Here is a 19069-nt window from a genome sequence, read left to right as displayed (position 1 = left end):
AAAATGCTTCTTTCAAGAAAAGACTACATATCTAATGGCCACTTGACATCTCTACTTAAATGTTTAATAGGAATCACAAACTTAACATCTTCAAAACTGAGTTTCTGTTATTTTCACATTGTATCTGGATTCTCTGAAAATTCCCTTTCCCATTTAATGGCAACTCCATTTTTCCGGTTGCTTAGACTAAAACAGTTGAAATCATCCTTGATTCCTCTTTTTATCTCATCACCAAATCAATTCCAGAAGCTGTTCTTATGAGTTATATCTTCAGTTCAAGTCTAGAGTCTGAGTACTTCTTCCCGTTTGCACTGTCATCATCGTTGAATAAATCATCATAATTTCTTGCCTGGAAAATAACAACAGTGGCTTAACTGGTTTCCCTGATTCTGTACTTGCCTGGCTACAGTTTATTTTCAACACAGAGGACAGTGTGATCTTGGTAAAAAAAATAAATAAAAAAATAAAAAAATTTCACCACCCCCTGCTAACAACCCTCCAAAGGCCTTTCATCTCAGAGTAAAAGTAGAAGTCATACAATGAAATTGTAACTTGAAATGTTGGATGAAGGCCATCCTTTCCTGCCTCCTTTGATATAACTCTGACGCTATCTGTCATTGACCCTGTTGTCCACTCTGCTCTAGCCATTCTGGCCTCCTCAGAGACACCCGTGGTCTTCAAATCAGTGTCTTTGTATTCAGTCTTCCCTCTCTATGGAATGATCTTTCCCCAAATATCAAAAGAGCTAGCTCTCTCACTTCCCTCAGGCCTAACCCATCAGTTGTCTTTTCGTCAAAGTATTCCCTGGCCAGTCTAGGTTAACAATTCAGCTTCTCTTTGACATAATATCACTCTCTTGCCACTTCACTTTTTTCATCTTAACACTTCATATTATCTAACATCCTATATTTTATTTAAATATTGGTTTATTTGTTTAGTCAGTTTATTGTCTACTAAGTTCCCCAGATATAGGTCCCTATCAGTTGATCCTACTTAATGGTGTGCAAGAGTTAGCTCATCCAGGCTCACAAGAGCCTGTTGTTAGGTTTTCAGAAGTGTTATTAGCCAGCGCAGCCAGTACTATAAATAGATAAATAATAAATACTATACACTTACAATTAATCATTTTAAAAACAGAAGTATTAAGTACTCTAACTGCTTCCTAAGAATTTTACTATATTTTAGCAATTTCTATGATCTTGAAGTTACTTTAGTCTATTTTATCTATATTGTGGAAATATTCTACCATCAAATCTCATTATTCACAGTAATTATGTTTTATAAAGTCATAATAAGCCCCAAATTAGTGACTACTGAACTATTGCTACCAGGACAAATATAGGGTTAGGGTCCTGTGAGTCTCTGGTCCTGACATTTTCATCGACTAATCAATACATAACCTTGTTTTATGCACATTTTTGTTTAAGTACACCTATTTAAAATATATTGTTGTCCATTAACGTTACGTTTACAGCCACCAGCACTGTAACTCGTGCCTGGACAGAGCATATCTAACACACGTATGTTCTCCATAAGGCACATCACGGCCTTTTTGCACTAGACACTAGACAGCACTTCAGCACTAACCCTGGGGGACATTTTCAACAGCAAAATCACTAACAAAAAGCACAAGAAAACAAAAACCCCCAAACATGTGGCAGTAGAGCACAAAAAGGGCATTTATTTTTAGTACAAGAGCTGAAATAAGAAGGCAAAAATGTCTCCGGGAACATGAGTATCAGGTGACTCACATTTTTGCCATTCTGTGCATATTCATGACTGACTATGAAAAGAATGTGAGTGTTGATCTGAAGATTACATACAGGTTGTAGCAAGTGGGCTAATTCACAGACATGAAATTGGCAAATCATAGGATCAACTGTATAGTGATGAGCTGAGTCATGTAAAATGCTTCCCTGCTCTGCATTCAAGGATGTCAAGGTGGTAGTTTTAAACTGTGCATGGTGGAATTATATACAACAGTGAAACTGGCAAATATTGCAAATTAGGTTTTTATTTCTTGTGTAAGTGATCACATAGACTTAAGAAAGTAATGGAAAAAAATACTAATAATATAGACCAAGCTTACATTTGTAGCCATTACACTGTGAATAGCACAAAAACCAAGGAACTATTCTTCCAGTAGTTGAAAAATATTATCCAATTAGCAAAGAAGCCACTCATGTTATGGATAATGATGATGTTCCAACATGTCTTTGTTGTTTTACTTTTCATTTTAGTCATTAATGTACACAAAACTATCAGCCAACATTCATGTTGAATCTACTGTTTATCTACAATGATTTGCAATCCTAGTTTGTTTAGGGATTCAATAATTCATCAAAAAAATCAATAGAAAAAGGCTTCTCAGAGAATGCCTTGGCCGTATGGAATTTACAACATGGAATATTGTATGCTTCATGATTATTTGCATACTGTCTCTTATACATTCTTCGTAGCGATAAAATTTGTATTAAACACATGTATAAGGCATACAGTTTTCCTTTTCTCTGAGAGCAGTCATGCCTTTATCAGGTACACACAGCACTTCTGACAGTCCACTCTCAGTTTGTGCATCCAGTGTACTCCAAGGTCAACTGAGTCACCTCATGCATGTCAAGAAGCCATCTTTGAGAGGTCTGTTTTAAAATGAGTCCCAGTTGGTTCCCTCCTGTGTGGCCCACATGTGGACCATGGGAAGTCCTGCTGGCAGTGGAAAAGCAGCTCTTTTTCAGTGTATTTTTCTCTCTTCATAGACTGTTTCCTGGAATATAGACCAACCACTCACCCTTCAGCTTTCCTGGGCATGAGTCAGACATCAGTTTAATGTTTCCCAAACTCTTAGGTGAACATATCACACTTTCTGACTTGTCTCCTTGCAGTTCCTCTTGAGGTGATTTCAAGTGGCGTGAAGTGGAGGGGAAGCACCTTTCTCCTTTGCAGGAATGGGAGGAGAAAATTGAATCTATCTAAGTTATAAGATAGCAAATACAGAAAGTAGTTAACAGATATAAATACTATTCTAAGTGAATAAATTCCAAGCTAGTAGAAAATACTGATGAAACAAATGATCTGTTTTAAAATAGAGTAATACTAAGATTTGGTTAAGAAGGTGTATATAGCTTCAAAAGACAGAGAGTGATATAAGATTGACCTTTGAAGAAGGCTTCCGGGCCAACTGGTTTTATTTATGAACTACTCACCCCCAAACTAGTTGCTATGCTATAAAATCTATCCAGAGATAGAGTAAGATACCAAGGTAGTTGCTGTCTCATGAAAATAACAAAACTTTGATATTAAAACTCATGAAAACTGAGGAAGTAAAATTATACAATGATGGCACTAATGAACAGATGTAGGAACTCTAAGTGAAATATGGCAAATAAATTCCAATCATTTATAAAAGAATCATTCATCAGGATAAAGTAGTTTTTAATCCAGGACACATAATGATGAAAGTGATAATTACAGTGATGCTGAGGATAGCTAAAACTTACTGAGCATTTACAATGTTCCATGCGTTGTTTCAAGCATTTTACATACATCAGATCATTTATTCCAAACAACAAACCATGTATGCTGTATTATCTCCATTTTACAGATGAGAGAACTGGTAAGTGAGTAAATATTAAAACATGAACATAAGAAAAAAGCATATCATGTCAGTATAAAAGACATCTGGAAATATTTGAACATTAATTAAATGAAAATGTTTTAACATTTATTAATTAAATGAAACAAATGTATGCCTCTAACATGATTGAAATATCTCAAAATAAGAGTAATATCTTTCTTAGAGGGAAACACCAGCATGAAATTCAAGACAAAGATATGATATCTAATTTCTAAAGTTCCCTTATAGAAATATGGTGTAAAAAAAAGTGACTACAAATATTTGAAATAGAGGGGAAATATGATTATTTAAAGTCATTGTAGTTAAATACCTAGAGAATGCATGTTAACTTGCTAAAACAGATGTCTAAAAATAAACATTTTGTATTTATCCACAGTAACAGTGATGACAATACCTCAATCACATATAGTAAATTTTTGGTACTTAAAAAAAATGTCTAGGATCTATGTGAAGAAAGCTATGATCATTTTTGAGTTGAAAGAAAGACTCTCAAGTTCATTTTAAAAATAAATAAGTGCATATAGGCATTAAAAATGAGAGGAATAGAACAGGCTTTTTTTTTTCCTGATAAGGAAACATGTTACAAAGCTAGCGCAATTAAAATCAACTTAAACTCAACAGAAAGTTAGTGGAATAGAATAGATAACCCAGAAACAGATCCCAGGAAAATTTTTCTCAAGTTCAGGGTCCCCAAGGATCACCTATCAATGTTGCTTAAAATATTCAGTTTCTGGGATCCTATCCAAAAGCATCCTGACTATGTCTGGCACTATTTACGTACAAGCACACAACGAAATTCTGATGCATATGGTCTATGTATTACTTTGATGTGTGATAAAGCAAATACTAAACCCCAACAGAGGAAACATTTCAATAATGTTGGTAAGTATTGCTATGAAAAATTACAGTCTTAAATTATTAAAAGTAAAATACTAATGAATTAAAGAGTTACATATAAAGGAGAAAATAAAAGCTAATGTAAAACATAACCCCATGGCCCCAAATGTTGCATCAAATCACCCTAGGTGCAAAGGGTCAATTCAGGGGCACCATGGGATGTTTTACAATTTCAGGGGAAGCATAACAATTTTTGACATATATTAGACATGTCACAAGCTGCTAGTTCCAGACACACAGTTTTGTCATTAGATTGATTAGCTACATTTGTTTCATTGGCATCCTTTTTTTTTTAAATCATAAGAATAGCTATGATAGAAGCAAATACAGTGTAAAATTCACTGTGTGTCAGGAAGTGTGGTGGATTTCAGTCTGAGATTTGAGAAGGTGTACAGTACTCATTAGACACACAGGCCCATTAATAATTGAGGTTATGTAAGAATACAATTTTTAAATGTTTTCAATTTATGCGAATCTTTTTTCAAACAGCTATTAGTAGGACATAAATATTTCTCAAATTGTTTGTACCTAATTACTTAGTGGTAGTAGGTATTTTTTTGATGCCAAATACCCTGAAAAAATTACTTAGACATTAAGGGATCTGTGACCTAAGAGAGTTTATATAACTTATAAGCAGAAGAAAGTATGGGTTACTTTTTAGTTGATCTTTGAAATGGAAGGATTATTTGAGCAATAGAAATAGCAGTGATAACGTTAATAATAAAACTAATACTTATGTATCAAGTACTTACTATTTAAGATCCTGGGCTTAAAGTTTTATGTGAACTATCCTATTTCTTTATCACAAAGATCTTTTGAGATAGGTTTTGTTTCAATCTCAACTGAGATGTAGAGTAATTAACTTTCCCAAGATGGTATAGCTAGCTGGTATATTAACCCAGGTGTTAAAATATAGTATAATTCTGTATGTAAATATGGCAAACAGTTAATAATATATAAAGAGTTCTCACTGGATGTTTAGAAAAGCACTCAAAAATACCAATGGAAAAATGAATAAAATCCATGAATAGGTAATTCACAAAAGAAACAATGCATAAGAAGTTGATACAGAAGAAAAATAGAAAAATAAACCTTACTAGTAATACAGTAATTCAAGTTAAAACTGTAAATATTTCAATGTCCGATTGAAAGCCCTGTAAGAGCAGCAGTCACAGACTTTTATGTCTGTGTTTGTTATATATCAGCCATCAATCAATTTTTCAAAAGAATGAGCATTCTGCCTTTTTACCTTATAAAAATTTAAATATTTATTAATTTTCTCCTCAAATAATTATTGAGTGATTTTTTGAACGTCTAATTGTGCTGGTTCTTAGATACAGGAGAGAACAACACAGACATAGCCCTGGCATGGTGGAAATCATTATCTATGGATGTCAGGATGCTGAGATGCAGTGAGATAGGAATTCTCATACATTGCCATTGGTGGAAGTGCAGCTGGATACAGGCTTTCTGGAAAACACTTTGACAGCATGTGACAAGAGTCTGAAGAGTGACTCACCCTCTAATTCCACTTTTAAGAATCTTTTCCTAAAGACATAGTCAGAAAGACACTAAAAGATTTGCTTTAATGGATCTTCATCATAGCATTATTTAGAGAGCAAAACTTTGAAAGTAGCAATGGTCAATAACCAGTGAATTGTTAAGTAAATTATGGCAGTCTGTAGGAGACAATATTAGGCAGTCAAGGAAAACCATATTTTTGAAGAGTATTTAATAATGTGGAAAGTATGCTTTGTGATCCAGGAGGGATAAGGCAAACTTTAAAAACTATTATTAATGAATCTTTAAAAATCTCTAAAACTCTAGTAGGAAAAAAAAGGGGCATGCAATTGGAATCCAGCATTAACAGCAACACACACACACACACACATGTGTACACACCCAAACATAGTTTTGGGGAAAAAAAAAAGATTAGAATATTCAAGGTAGTTATATCTGGGGTTAAGTCTGAGACTATGGGTAACCAAATTTTTTTTTCCTGTATTATTTGATAAAGTAACTCTCCATATCTGTGGTTTCGATACCCCTGTATTCAACCAACTGCAGATCAAAAATGTTTGGAGAAAATTTTAGAAAGTTTCAAAAAGCAAAACTTTAATTTGCCTCATCCTGGCAACTATTTATGTATCATTTACATTGTATTTATAACTATTTACATAACATTTATATTGTATTTTGTATTATAACTAACCTAAGTGTTTGGGAGGGTGTGAGTAAGTTATATGCCAATACTGTGACCCTTTGTACAAGGCACTTGAGCATCTGCAGATTTTGGTATCCACAGGGGTCCTGGAATCAGTCCTCCTGCAGATATCAATGGACTTTAAAAAAAAATTTTTTTTTTGAAGTGTCATTGATTTACAATGTTAGGTTCAGGTGTACATATACAAACATACATATTTTTTCTTTTCATCTTCTTTTCCATTATATGGTATTACAAGAAATTGAATATAGTTCCCTGTACTATACAGTAGGCCCTTGTTGTTTATCTATTTTATATGTAGTAATGTGTATCTAGTAGTCCCCAACCCCTAAATTACCCTTCCCTGCCTTTTTCCCTTTGGTAACCATAGTTTGTTTTCTATGTCCATGAGTCTATTTTTGATTTTTAAATAGAATATGTATCATTTTTTTAAGATACCACATATTAGTGATAGCATATGGTATTTGTCTTTCCCTGTCTGACTTACTTCACTCAATATAATAATCTCTAGGTCCATCCATGTTGCTGCAAATGACATTATTTCATTCTTTATTATGGCTGAGTAATATTCCATTGCATATGTATACCACATCTTCTTTATCCAGTCATCTGTTGATGGGCATTTAAGTTGTTTCCATTCTTGGGTATCATAAATAGTGCAGCTGTGAACATTGGAGTGCATGTGTCTTTTCAAATTATACTTTTCTCTGGGTATATGCCTAGGAGTGGGATTGCTAGATCATACAGTAAGTCTATTTTTAGTTTTTTAAGAAAATTCTATACTGTCCTCCATAGTGGCAGCACCCATTTACATTCCCACCAACAATGTAGGAAGGTTCCTTTTTCTCCACACCCTCTCCAAGAGACTTCTGTACTAAACATTTGTCCAATGTGCTTGCATTGTTTTCTATAATAAAATAACTTGAATAAAAACAGTAGTAAGCAATAACAGTGAGAATTTAATAGAAATATAAATGAGAAATGAATGGTGATAAAAAAAATAACTCCGTAATTGCCAGTCAGTTAAGCATATGGCTTTAAAGGTCTTCAAAAGCAGTGAAAATAAGTTTGTTTAAGGCAATAATTTAAAGTATAAAGATACTTATTTATTCAACATTTGTTTATATTTATTGTTTATAAGGTATTATATTATCCAGGTGCTAAGTTAATTAGACAATTATTTTATAATCTAATAAAATAGATTATTTTATAGCTATCAGTATTTTATTGAAGCATATCTAACTAGACAGAGACAATACTCAGTTGGTCTCCAGTTCAGAAAGTAACTAAAAGAAAAAAATGTATATATATATACACATTTTGCCAAAAATAATTATTACATATTTCCCTCAGGGATTCTCAGCCTTCTTTGAAGAAATAGGAGGATATCAGAGTGGGCAAAATGGGTTCAGAATTGCCCAAGAGCAAGGCAAGATCACAGCCAACAAGAATGAGAGTGACGTCACCAACTTAAATCAATGTTTATGATGGTAAAACACCCTACAGGGTGAGGCTGCGATGGGAAAGAAAAGATCAGGAAACCTAAGCAGTTTTTGTATCCTGAGTTATAGTGGACCAACTGGAAAAAGACACATATCAAGGATGCCCAGAGGTAGAGCTAAGCAAAGAGCAGCAAGTCCACAAGCAGAGGTGGGTGAGTCTCTTTAACAAGAAAATGGGCTGAATCGTGAACAGTGTCAGGCTCAACACAAAGCAACTGTAGGCCGAAGTGACATACTTTTAGGTATTTGTTATCTGAGAAGTATGGTTCCCACATAAACCTCTATCTCCTTTTGTACCAGAATACAGAACACTCATTATCATCTCTGAATTATGTGTCTTAACACTGAAAATATCCTGTTAAAAGGCAAACTGAGCATGTTAACATTTTTAAGAGTTTATTTGAACAAAAAGTAATTTGAATTGGGCAGCATCCCATCTGGCAGATGGAAAGGATCTTCCAAGACCTGTACAAAATAAAACACTACATAGACAGAAGGGAGCAGGAGCTCGGAAGTTATAAGCTAGGTAAGAAAGCAGGTTGGTTATTGCGAGGTTACTTTCCTTTAGGGGCTGCTAGGGACCTAGTAGGAAAATTATCTAACCTAGTACACATCAGGTGACTTCTGATTGACTGGTTTAAGATTCCATGTCTGGGAAAGCCCAAACTAATTAAGTCAATTTGGTGACATGGGAGTAGGGCTTAGCATAAGCAACTCAATTTTGGGCCTGCTGTCATGTTATTAACACTTTATTCCCTTTAATAATAATTTTTAAATTTTTTCCTAAACCTTTTTCTGTATGAATTATCATTTTTTGTTTTTTGCTAATTTTATCTAATCACTCTATAAACCCCTACCATCACCATCATCTTCATCTCCATTTTGCTCATAAAAAAATCTGTTAAAATTGATCACTCTTGTAAGAAATTAAAACTATGCCAGAAAGTAGAAAAAGATAATGCTGTTCATTGCATACAGTGTTCAGGGCAAATCTGGTACGAATTCATCTAGGAATGGAAAACAAAGAAAATGTTAAACTAAGTGAAATTGTCATCTCACACATCTGTCAACAAATAGATTTTTAAAATTATTTTAGAGAAAAAAATCATTGAGGCCATCAGGCAGTACAAATCAGCTCTCTAAACAGGCAAAGAAGATACTGGAATATAGCTGCAGAAGAATAGAATATAAAACAAAGGAATAATAGCCAACTTTGCTTGGTAGATCTAATCTAGAATACTGTGATTTACTTTAAGGTTAAAATTGGGTTACAACTTATGGTTCCACTTTTCTGCAACACTTTCTCTGTGTTACAATGGCTCGTAAAAAGTTTCTTTTTTTCCCTTTTATCAGAACTTCTTAAAAAGACATTCCTTTATTGGAAAAAGTATTTTCTACCTTACTCAGTTCATTAAAACATTCCCCAGTGGTTTCCTCTACCTTTCCTTTGAATTGTTATTCTGGCTTTTTCTTCTTTTTATTTTTTAATATTCCAAGGTTTTTTGTTTTTTGTTTTTTTCTACTTAACTTGCTACTTCTTTTTATTTCCCCTTGTGTCTAGTGTTTCACTACATAATCTATTTTTAAATTGATGGCCCATAATCTAAAAGGTTTATAATAAATTTTCTATTCCTAATTTCCAAAGAATACCTTAAGTGAACTTTCTCTTGGGTATAACATCTATTTTAAAATAATAAATCTCAATCAGAACAGTTTTGTGATCAATTTCACTGTGGAAGAATACAGATTCCAACATTTTGTCTTGCTTTTACTGTTGCTTTGAGAACTTTCTCTAACCTTTTATGTAAATGGTAATCTTTAGCGTTTATAACTCAAGTGGTTTGGAGGAAGTTGCAATGAAATGATGATTGTATGCGTTTTAAATATATTGATTGAAATAGTAAGAAAATGTTTCAGAGTAGAGAAAACAAAATACAACTACTTTTGAAAAACTTTACTGAATAATTTGTGTAGTTTGTAAGGCTTCCATGTTCTTTTTCTAAAATTCATAAATTTACATTCAGTAGAATTTATACTTTTTTCACCTACATAAGAAGACTTCATGTATTACTGGGAAAGTATAATACAAATAATTTATTTCCTTAGGCCCTTAATACTTTTAAATATGAAAAGAAGTAGATATTGAAAAAGAAATTAGTGAATAGAGATTAGATATTCCAATGTCAAAAATGTGATTTGAAAACGATTTAACTTATATTTTCTTTTTGTAGATATTAACAATTGTAGCTCAAAGTTAAGGTAAAATTCTAGAACTTATTGCTATCACTGAGAAAGCGATATGTTCCTTTGTTAGATCTTACCACAATCTGAAAGATATTTTCTCAAAAATAATTTTTTTTTTTGCAGCAAGTTATCTTACTGTTTGGATGTTTGCTTATGTGAATTCTTCATGATTCAAATAAAATCATGTCCCAAAGTTGATTAATAATTCTGTCAGAGGCTGTGATACATCCTTAGCAGAGCCCATAAATCCCGTTTAACACGTTATTAAAATAAAAATATGTTTTATAAAAGAATATTGCAGAAAATAATTATAACACTATACTTAAAAGAGAAAAATCATAACATTAAAAATAAGTAGAAAATGTGGCTACTAGTATTTAAGGAGATAAATACAGACATTAAGTTATGAAGGAAACTTTTTAGAAAAATTATAGGCTTGCGGGTGGATGGTATTTATTCTTTATTATAACTAAATTTATTTTAACATTGTGTCTTGTTTTGTCTTGTAGTAGTTTGTCTGAAAAAATGCTGGACTCCTCTTGCCTCATTTCAGGGAACCATGCCTTCCAGAGCTCCCGTCACTGCACGGTTCCCTCCCACACTGAGCCTGCAGTGATCCTGGTATAGAAAATAGAAGGCGATGGAAGTGATGCGGCGTGACTTCCCAGGTGAGGCTACAAGAAGCCATGCAGCTTTTCGCTGGGCTTTTAGAACACTTGCTTTGGGCAAAGCCAGTCCCTGTTTAAGAAGACCATTCACTCTGAGCCGGACATGGTGTGAGGAAGCCCAGACTATCCATTTGAATAGGTCATGTAGAAAAGGAAGGAGGGGAGGGCAAGAGGAGGAAGGGGAGAGAGAGAGGTTAACTGGCCAGATCCCTGCTGCTGTCCAAGTCATCTCAGCTGAAAAGTCAGTTGCGTGCGATGCGAGGCCCACGTGGATGTCTAGCCCTGCTGAGTCTTCAGGAACCCCAGCCCCAGTCACCATTTCTCTGTTCTGCTTGAGACACACCAAGCAAGACAGACTAGCGGAACCCAGTCAACCCACGGACCCCGAGAGGTAATAACAAATCATTGCCTTAAGCTACTAATGTGTGGTTTTTGTTACACAGCAATAGAGAACTAGAAGAGCTTTCTCTTGTTACAGGTATAGTATCAGCAAAAAAATTGCATTTTCTCAACTAAGATGAAAAGAATATAGAGAAAGGAAAATGTTTTATTTATTGGCGATACCAAAGAAAGAAGGAAAGGGGGCTAGTCAAGAGGTGACGCCTTATTCCCTGAGTGACTGAACTGCTGTCTAGACAGTCCTAAGGGACCATTTTATAGATGCAGCATTGATAAACCAGTTTCCAAAACTTTAAAAGTGGCTCTATTTTGGAAATTAATCTTTTTGATTTATAAACACCACTTTGAAAACTTTTCAGTAAAGACCTAGAGAGTCATAACAAAGGTATAATGTCACTATGTTCTATGATACTCCTTGTGTCAATGACAGGTCATAGATAACCATTGGATATATTTATTTATGTATGCAAATACATACCTTAATGCAGTCATTCTTCAACACAAACATAATCCTGCACCCTAGAGAGATTTTAATGCAGTTCATAAAATTGGAATCAGAAGATTCAATTTAGTCCAACCTCCTTTTTGGGAGACCAGAACTTTACCTGAAAAAAAGTTGGAATATTACGTGTTGTATTAGAACATAAAATTAAACTCAGCTATCTCAGAGGACAAGTTCAGGTTTAATAAAAATAAATGTGACTGCTCATTCATTCAAAGAAACATACTCTCACTTTCCTACAGATGCTTCAGTAAAGAGAACACTAATCTAATTATAGTATTTAAAAAAATAAATTGCCTTTGTGCTTGCTGTAAAATAAACAACACAGCTGCGGGGCCTGCCGAGCTTCATTTATTAAAGAAAATATCTTTTGATGATTAACAAAGGCAGGTTTGTTTGAAACATGAATATGCTCACTGAAGTCTCCTGGATGGGGAGGGGGGTTTCAGAAACGGAGGATTTCAATGAATTGAGGAAAATGTAAACCTAGATAATTAGCATTAGATAACTTTTGCTCCTTTTTGATTTATAGTGTTGGCAGGGGTGAAGGGTAGGGGGTAGAAAAGAGTAAAGAACGAAAGGAAAAGATAATGTTGGTTTCCTAAAGAACAATCTAATTATTTTCTGACTTAGGATTTTTATATAAAGAGCTTTTGGGTAAAATGGCTCAGTCTCTGTAAAATTTTAAAAAGATATTACTACCTCCGTCAGGCACTGGAGATTTTGGCTTTTAATTTGGGGTGAGGTTTAGCCACAGATCCTTGAGCAGGTAAGTCTTACCTATGCTCATCACTATGGGGCCATCAGGACAATAATAATGAGGAAGTTTCTGATAAACTGAGAATTTGGCACAAAATCAGCCTGGATATCATCCAGACCAGGCTGCTTTTGAGCATGAAGGGAGCACACCTAATAATTAATTAATAATTATGCTGGGGCAGTAGGCATAAATTGTCACTGTCCCTGGCAGACCCAGATGCATGGTCACCCTACACAGAGAAAACGCTGTTGGTCATTGGCAGGGTCTCCCTGTGGATAAGATTGTAGGACTATTTCTCTCATTCTACAGTTGAGGATACAGATAAGGATCAAATCCTTTGTTCAAAGTCTCACTTTTTATTACTGGCAGAATAGAACACAGGTCTCCTAATGCTCTTCCAAACATACTACAGCCGAAGAACCTCACTACTGGTCTACCTAAAGGCTGACCCTTAGAGAGCTTTCTTTGATCTGTGGATCCACATTACAAAAGATATTCCCAAAATTATAAATGGTAGTACTCAGTGGTTATATATTAAGCACACAACACCAGATAACTCAGCAAGGATAAATTTATCATATTAGCAACCTATTTCCTTGGAAAGCAAGAAACAAGATTCCAAGGAAATGAGTCATAGGACAGACATTTTTCTGTGAGAGCATCCATGTGAAAGGAGATGCCTTCTTTCCGGCACTCACCGCAGGAGCAGCAAGCTAAACACCAGGGTATCCAGAAAGCCATTTCTCCTCTTAGAAAGCACCAGCTACCTTAGAATAACCTTTCTTTAAACACAAAGAACAAAATTTCTACAGCAATTGTTCTTTCACTGTTGTCCTACCGCTCTTCCTGTTGTTTCTTGTTCTCATCTTACAGTTCCATAGTGGCAGTCCTGACAAATCTCTCCTACAGATACTCGAATTTCACTGCAACATATTTGCAAGTGTGAATTAAAGAAACTAAAGAGATCTAAAGCATATGCTACGTCTTTGACCGCAATGCTGGGTTTGTTATGTTCTCATAAACTCCCTTAGAGATGTTTGAGGGAGAGAGTTCACTGTAGGGACACCTGTGGAAACACAGAAGGGAGGCATCGACATGGCTGGGCTCACCTGGAAAAGGTCTTGCAATCTGGTTTCACAAGAACAAAAGCTCCCTGTAAGCAGGCCTTGTGCAAGATGCCTGGCAGATGTGTCAGAAAAGTTTGGAACCAGGAGAGTGGTTCCTTTTAGTTGCCCTGTCCCTGTGGGATCATAGACAGTATAGACTCTCCTAGAAACAAAGTAGGACAATATACATGGAGTACTGCCAACCAGGGAAGCTCACCTGAGCTTTGAGCCCAGAGTTTTTTGGGGTCCCATCATATAGACATGGTTGACTGACCATATGACTGATCTCAGTCTCTGGCTGCTCTGGAAGTCTAGCTGGTACCATGTGATATAAAATATTCCACCATAAACTACATCCTAAGACTATGTAGAATGATGGCCTAAGTCCAATCAAGGTAAACAAAGACACTCTTATGAGGCAAGGCACTCAAAGGTTTAGAGATGACCTTGCAGGAGCAGAAGCAAAGGCCTAGCCTCTCTTGGGCAGGGTTAATTCTTTATTGCACACCGCTACAGAAGACTTCCTGAGATCTGCTTCAGGACTCCACATTGACCGAGCTCTGCTGTTCCCCCTCCCACCCATCACCCCCCACCCCACACACTCACTGCTTCTCCCTGTGTCTTGATTTTTTGGTGCCCCTACCAACTGGTACACTTGGATCAGAAATGTCAGCTCAAGTTTCTAAGAGAAAGAATTAGTCCATTTTATCACCATAGTCTGTGTGGGTGTAAAGATTCATTACTGGCCCCTTCGTGGGCTTCTGACTAACCCAACTAACACTGAGTGTGACTGGCCTTGGATCAGATCACAAGCCTCACACAGTTAGCTGTGACCAAGAACAATGGATCATTGGTGTTTAACCAATGCAACCCTCATAAGTAATTGTTTTAAATGTCACCATTTGTATAATAAAATGCACGCCTGTCATGAAATATCTGATGTATCGGTGTCATGTATGAAGGACCTAGTATGAACAGCATCTAAATTTAAAACTGATAGTAAGGAGTAGTTTGATTTCCTTGGCCACATAAGAAAACATGTGCTTTTGCTTCATGGCCACGCTGTGGACCATTTGGCTTTGAACCTTGTATATGTGATTTTAACAACCTAGGATTGCCACAGAGATTCTGAATTGTGCCAATTCAGGACTGAAAATTATTTTGCCACACAGTAGGCATATCTACCTTTTAATAATCGTTTGCAATGAGAAGAATTGGAAAGTGTATGGCCTACCATGAAATGTCTAAAGTGACATTCATTTTATTTAATAATGATGAAACATGGGTATCCTAGTGTCATCAACTGACTCATGTCACCCTGAAAGTTGTAGGTGGAAGCCCTAATCCCCAGTGTGGCTGTATTTGGAGATTGGGGCTTTGCAACAGGAGGTGATACAGGTATAATGAGGTCATGAGGGTGGGGCCCTAATCTGATAGAACTTATGTCCCTTTCAGAAGAGGAAGAGACACCAGACTTTCTTTCCGCTCACCACGGAGGAAAGGGCATGTGACGATTCAGCAAGAAGGAGACTGTCTGCAAGTTAGGAAGAGAATTCCCACCAGAAACTGAACCTGCCAGACCTTGATCTGAGATGTCTAGTCTTCAGACTGTGATAAATAAATGTCTACTATTTAAGCCACGCGGTTTGTGGTAGTTTAGCATGGTAGCCTGAGCAGACAGATACATCCAAAGTGATGACTAAATAACTGAAAAAAGTCATCTTTATTGACTATGAACTTAATGAATAACTGAATAAATGGAAAAAAATGAGAAAAATTAGGATCTGAGCATATTACACTCTAAGAAAAATCATTTTCATGCTTAGATATAAACTTAAACTTAAAATTTCCCTGTAAAGGACCTAGAAATTTAAGAAGGCTCTGATGTAGCTTAAAGCTATAGAATTTATATAATTTTCTATCATAGACATATTAAGATTTTTTACCTTGAGTGAAGACAATTGGGGATCTTTCATTTGCCACACGTTCTGAACGAGACTGAAGTCATCTGAAGAGCAAAAATCAGTGAAGCAGCAGAAAGCATTAGTGAGTGAGAACAATTCACCATGTGACCATCTGTCCCACATTCTGAATTCAAGAGACTTGGCAAGTCTATAAAAATATCATGCATGAACTTTCCCTAATGGTCATATTTTTTACTGCCAGCTATATTAATTTTCAATTGCATTTCAATAGGGCATTAGTGATAACCAGTTAGACAAATTCAAGATCCTAATGGAGATATATATTATAGGCTTCTTTTTCATATTTAAAGGTAACGTTAAATTTATACCACATTGTTCAGGAATTCATTTATTTATTCTCCACACTTTATGGGTGCTGTGATGCCTCATAAAATTTCCTATTAGCTAGAATCTCCTGCTAGGAAAATAATATGGTGGTTAAGTTAATTTGCATATCTCTACTGCAGATATTTAGATTTGTATTTTTGTGTCACTATATATATTTTCATGAGTTTTGTAAAGCCTCCTCACTGACAGCAGTGAATTTGAGTAGGAAATCAGATCATGACCTGATATTTTCAATATGATTTGCATATAATTACAGGAAATAGAAGTGACTGAGAATTATTTTAGGGGTGTCTGGACAAGTTTTCTGATATAAGAAGCACCTGCAGACCAAGGCACCATCAGTACACGAAGGGACATTTGGGTCCTACACCTCCTCCTGGCCTTCTTGACCAGAACTGGAGATCTAGGAGGGGTGACGTCACTGTTCAGCGATCAGGAGAGATGATTACACTGATCTGCTCCTCTGCTTGTTTTGAGACTGTAAGATTTACAAAGGCAGAGACCTGGTCTCTTTTGTTCACCACTTTATTCCCAGAGCCTGAATTTTCTCCACATCTACAGTCATTATTCAAGAAATATTAGTTGAGTCATTGACTGGAAGAAAATGAAACCAAGTGCCATTCCCACTGCTCTGAGAAAGAAAAGGAAAGGAAATAAATGTAGTTGCTAAGAATTCATTGTCTCTAAGCCACCTGTCTTCTCAGCTGGAAAGATCCCTGAGAAAAAGCTCAGGGTTAAGTGCACCATTACAGGACAGTTTGCCACACTCTCTTGAAGGCAGAAAAATAATAGACATTTTTTCTTCTGTAGGTTTCTACATCTTCCTACAAGTTAAAAAAGAAAAGAAAAGAAAACAAAAGGAAAGGAGGCAGAGAACCCTGAGTAGAGAGATTTCAGCCACTTGTAGCAACTTAGGTGGTATAGGGCGCCTCAGGCACGGTGGACTTGGAGTGGGGAGTGGCCCTGCCAGGCAGAAAGGGCTGTCTGGGGAGAGTCCTGACATCAGGATGACGTCAGCCAGCGAGGAGCCTTTTGAAGAGTTAAAGAATGGACTCGTCTGAGAGAGAGAACAAAACATTTCCAGTTTTCAGAACACCATGGCTGCCTTGACAGAGTTTCCCAGGAGTTACCCTTTATGCCAAAGGAGAGGGAGGAGGTAAAACTCTTCATTTATCTGACCTTTAGATACTGTCTTTTCCAGGGGATCCAGCAACAGAGAGGAGAGACCTAGAATGAGAACAGGAAACCTTTTGCTGCCAGGTAGGAGACAACTGCATAGCTTCAGGGTAGATGAAAATTCATGAAGAAATGGCAAACATTACATAGGAAAACTGAGCCTGCAAACCAGGTATTTCAAGACAAATTTATGATATGAGTGATCATTAAAATTGTTCTGATAATGCTAAAATTTCTAGACGGGACAGGCTTAGAGCACAACAATCTGAACAGAAGAAGGCAACTTGAAGCTGTGTTTCAATAATAATAATAATAATAATAATAATAATAATAATAATAATAATAATAATAATAATAATAATAATAATAATAATACAACTTAGATTGCATTTTACAGATAACACAGTAATCTAAAAATGTCCTTATTGACATTTGTAAAATAGTGAGAAAATACAGATTCTCCTTTACAAGGAATATTATTTCTATGTCATGGTTTGAACAATTGATGGTGATGTCATTGATTACTTGTAATGAAAATGAGGGGTGTAAAAGGAACCCTCCTACATTGGTGGGAATGTAGTTTGGTGCAGCTGTTATGGAAAACAGTATGGAGATTCCTCAAAAGACTGAAAATAAAAGTTACCATCTGATCCAGCAGTCCCACTCCTGGGCATATATCCAGAGGGAACCTTAATTCAAAAAGGTATATGCACCCCAATGTTCATAGTAGCACTATTTACAATAGCCAAGACATGGAAACAACCTAAATGTCCAATAACAAATGACTGGATAAAGAAGTTGTGGTATATTTATACAATGGAATATTACTCGGTCATAAAAAAGGAATAAAATGACGCCATTTACAGCAACATGAATGGACCTAGAGATTGTCATTCTAAGTGAAGTAAGCCAGAAAGAAAAAGAAAAATACTATATGAGATCACTCATATGTGGAATCTAAAAAAGAACATAAATACAAAACAGAAACAGACTCATAGACATAGAAAACAAACTTATGGTTGCCAGGGAGGGAAGGGAATGGGGAGGGATAAATTGAGAGTTTTGAGATTTGCAGATATTAACTACAATATATAAGATAGATAAGCAACAAGTTTATACTGTATAGCACAGGGAACTATATTCAATATCTTTTAGTAACTTATGGTGAAAAAGAATATGAAAGCAAATATATGTATGTTCATGTATGACTGAAGAATTATGCTGTACACTAGAAATTGATACAACACTGTACACTGACTATATACTTCAGTAAAAAATATTTATACAAAAAAACCCCAAAACAACAACAAAAAAAAACAAAAAATGAGGGGTATAAACAATTAGTTTTGAAACACTGTTGAAAGCCATGTTTAAATGCAAGTTGGCAGGAAAACAGCAATGTCATGTGAGGAGTTACTTCTAACTAAAATCTGTTAGAAATCAAGATTAAGCATCACCAAATTTATGGGTGGAAGTCAAAGTGAAAATGTGGTTTGATTTATGCACTGCTTTCTCAGGAATATCGTCATTGGATACAATGAGGTATAGTGTTATAAGATGTTAAGAAAAGTAAATAAACACACTGGCATAAATATTGGACACTGTGGTGCATGAATACTAAGAATGAAAATATAAGCAGTATAAA

General features: G+C 35.5%; 1 long non-coding RNA gene across 1 annotated transcript; it reads right to left on the bottom strand.

Moving 5' to 3' along the window:
• Positions 1–1996: 1996 nt before the first annotated feature.
• Positions 1997–17475, bottom strand: LOC141578924 (uncharacterized). Its single transcript, XR_012509822.1, has 4 exons — positions 17428–17475; positions 15883–15944; positions 12047–12173; positions 1997–2935 (listed from the first exon to the last, which is right to left on the bottom strand). It is a non-coding gene; the product is annotated as an uncharacterized LOC141578924 (long non-coding RNA).
• Positions 17476–19069: the final 1594 nt, after the last annotated feature.

This window comes from Camelus bactrianus, chromosome 10 (genome assembly GCF_048773025.1).
Source record: "Camelus bactrianus isolate YW-2024 breed Bactrian camel chromosome 10, ASM4877302v1, whole genome shotgun sequence".
In the NCBI taxonomy this organism is placed as follows: domain Eukaryota; kingdom Metazoa; phylum Chordata; class Mammalia; order Artiodactyla; family Camelidae; genus Camelus; species Camelus bactrianus.
This window is presented reverse-complemented; position numbering and strand designations above follow the sequence as displayed.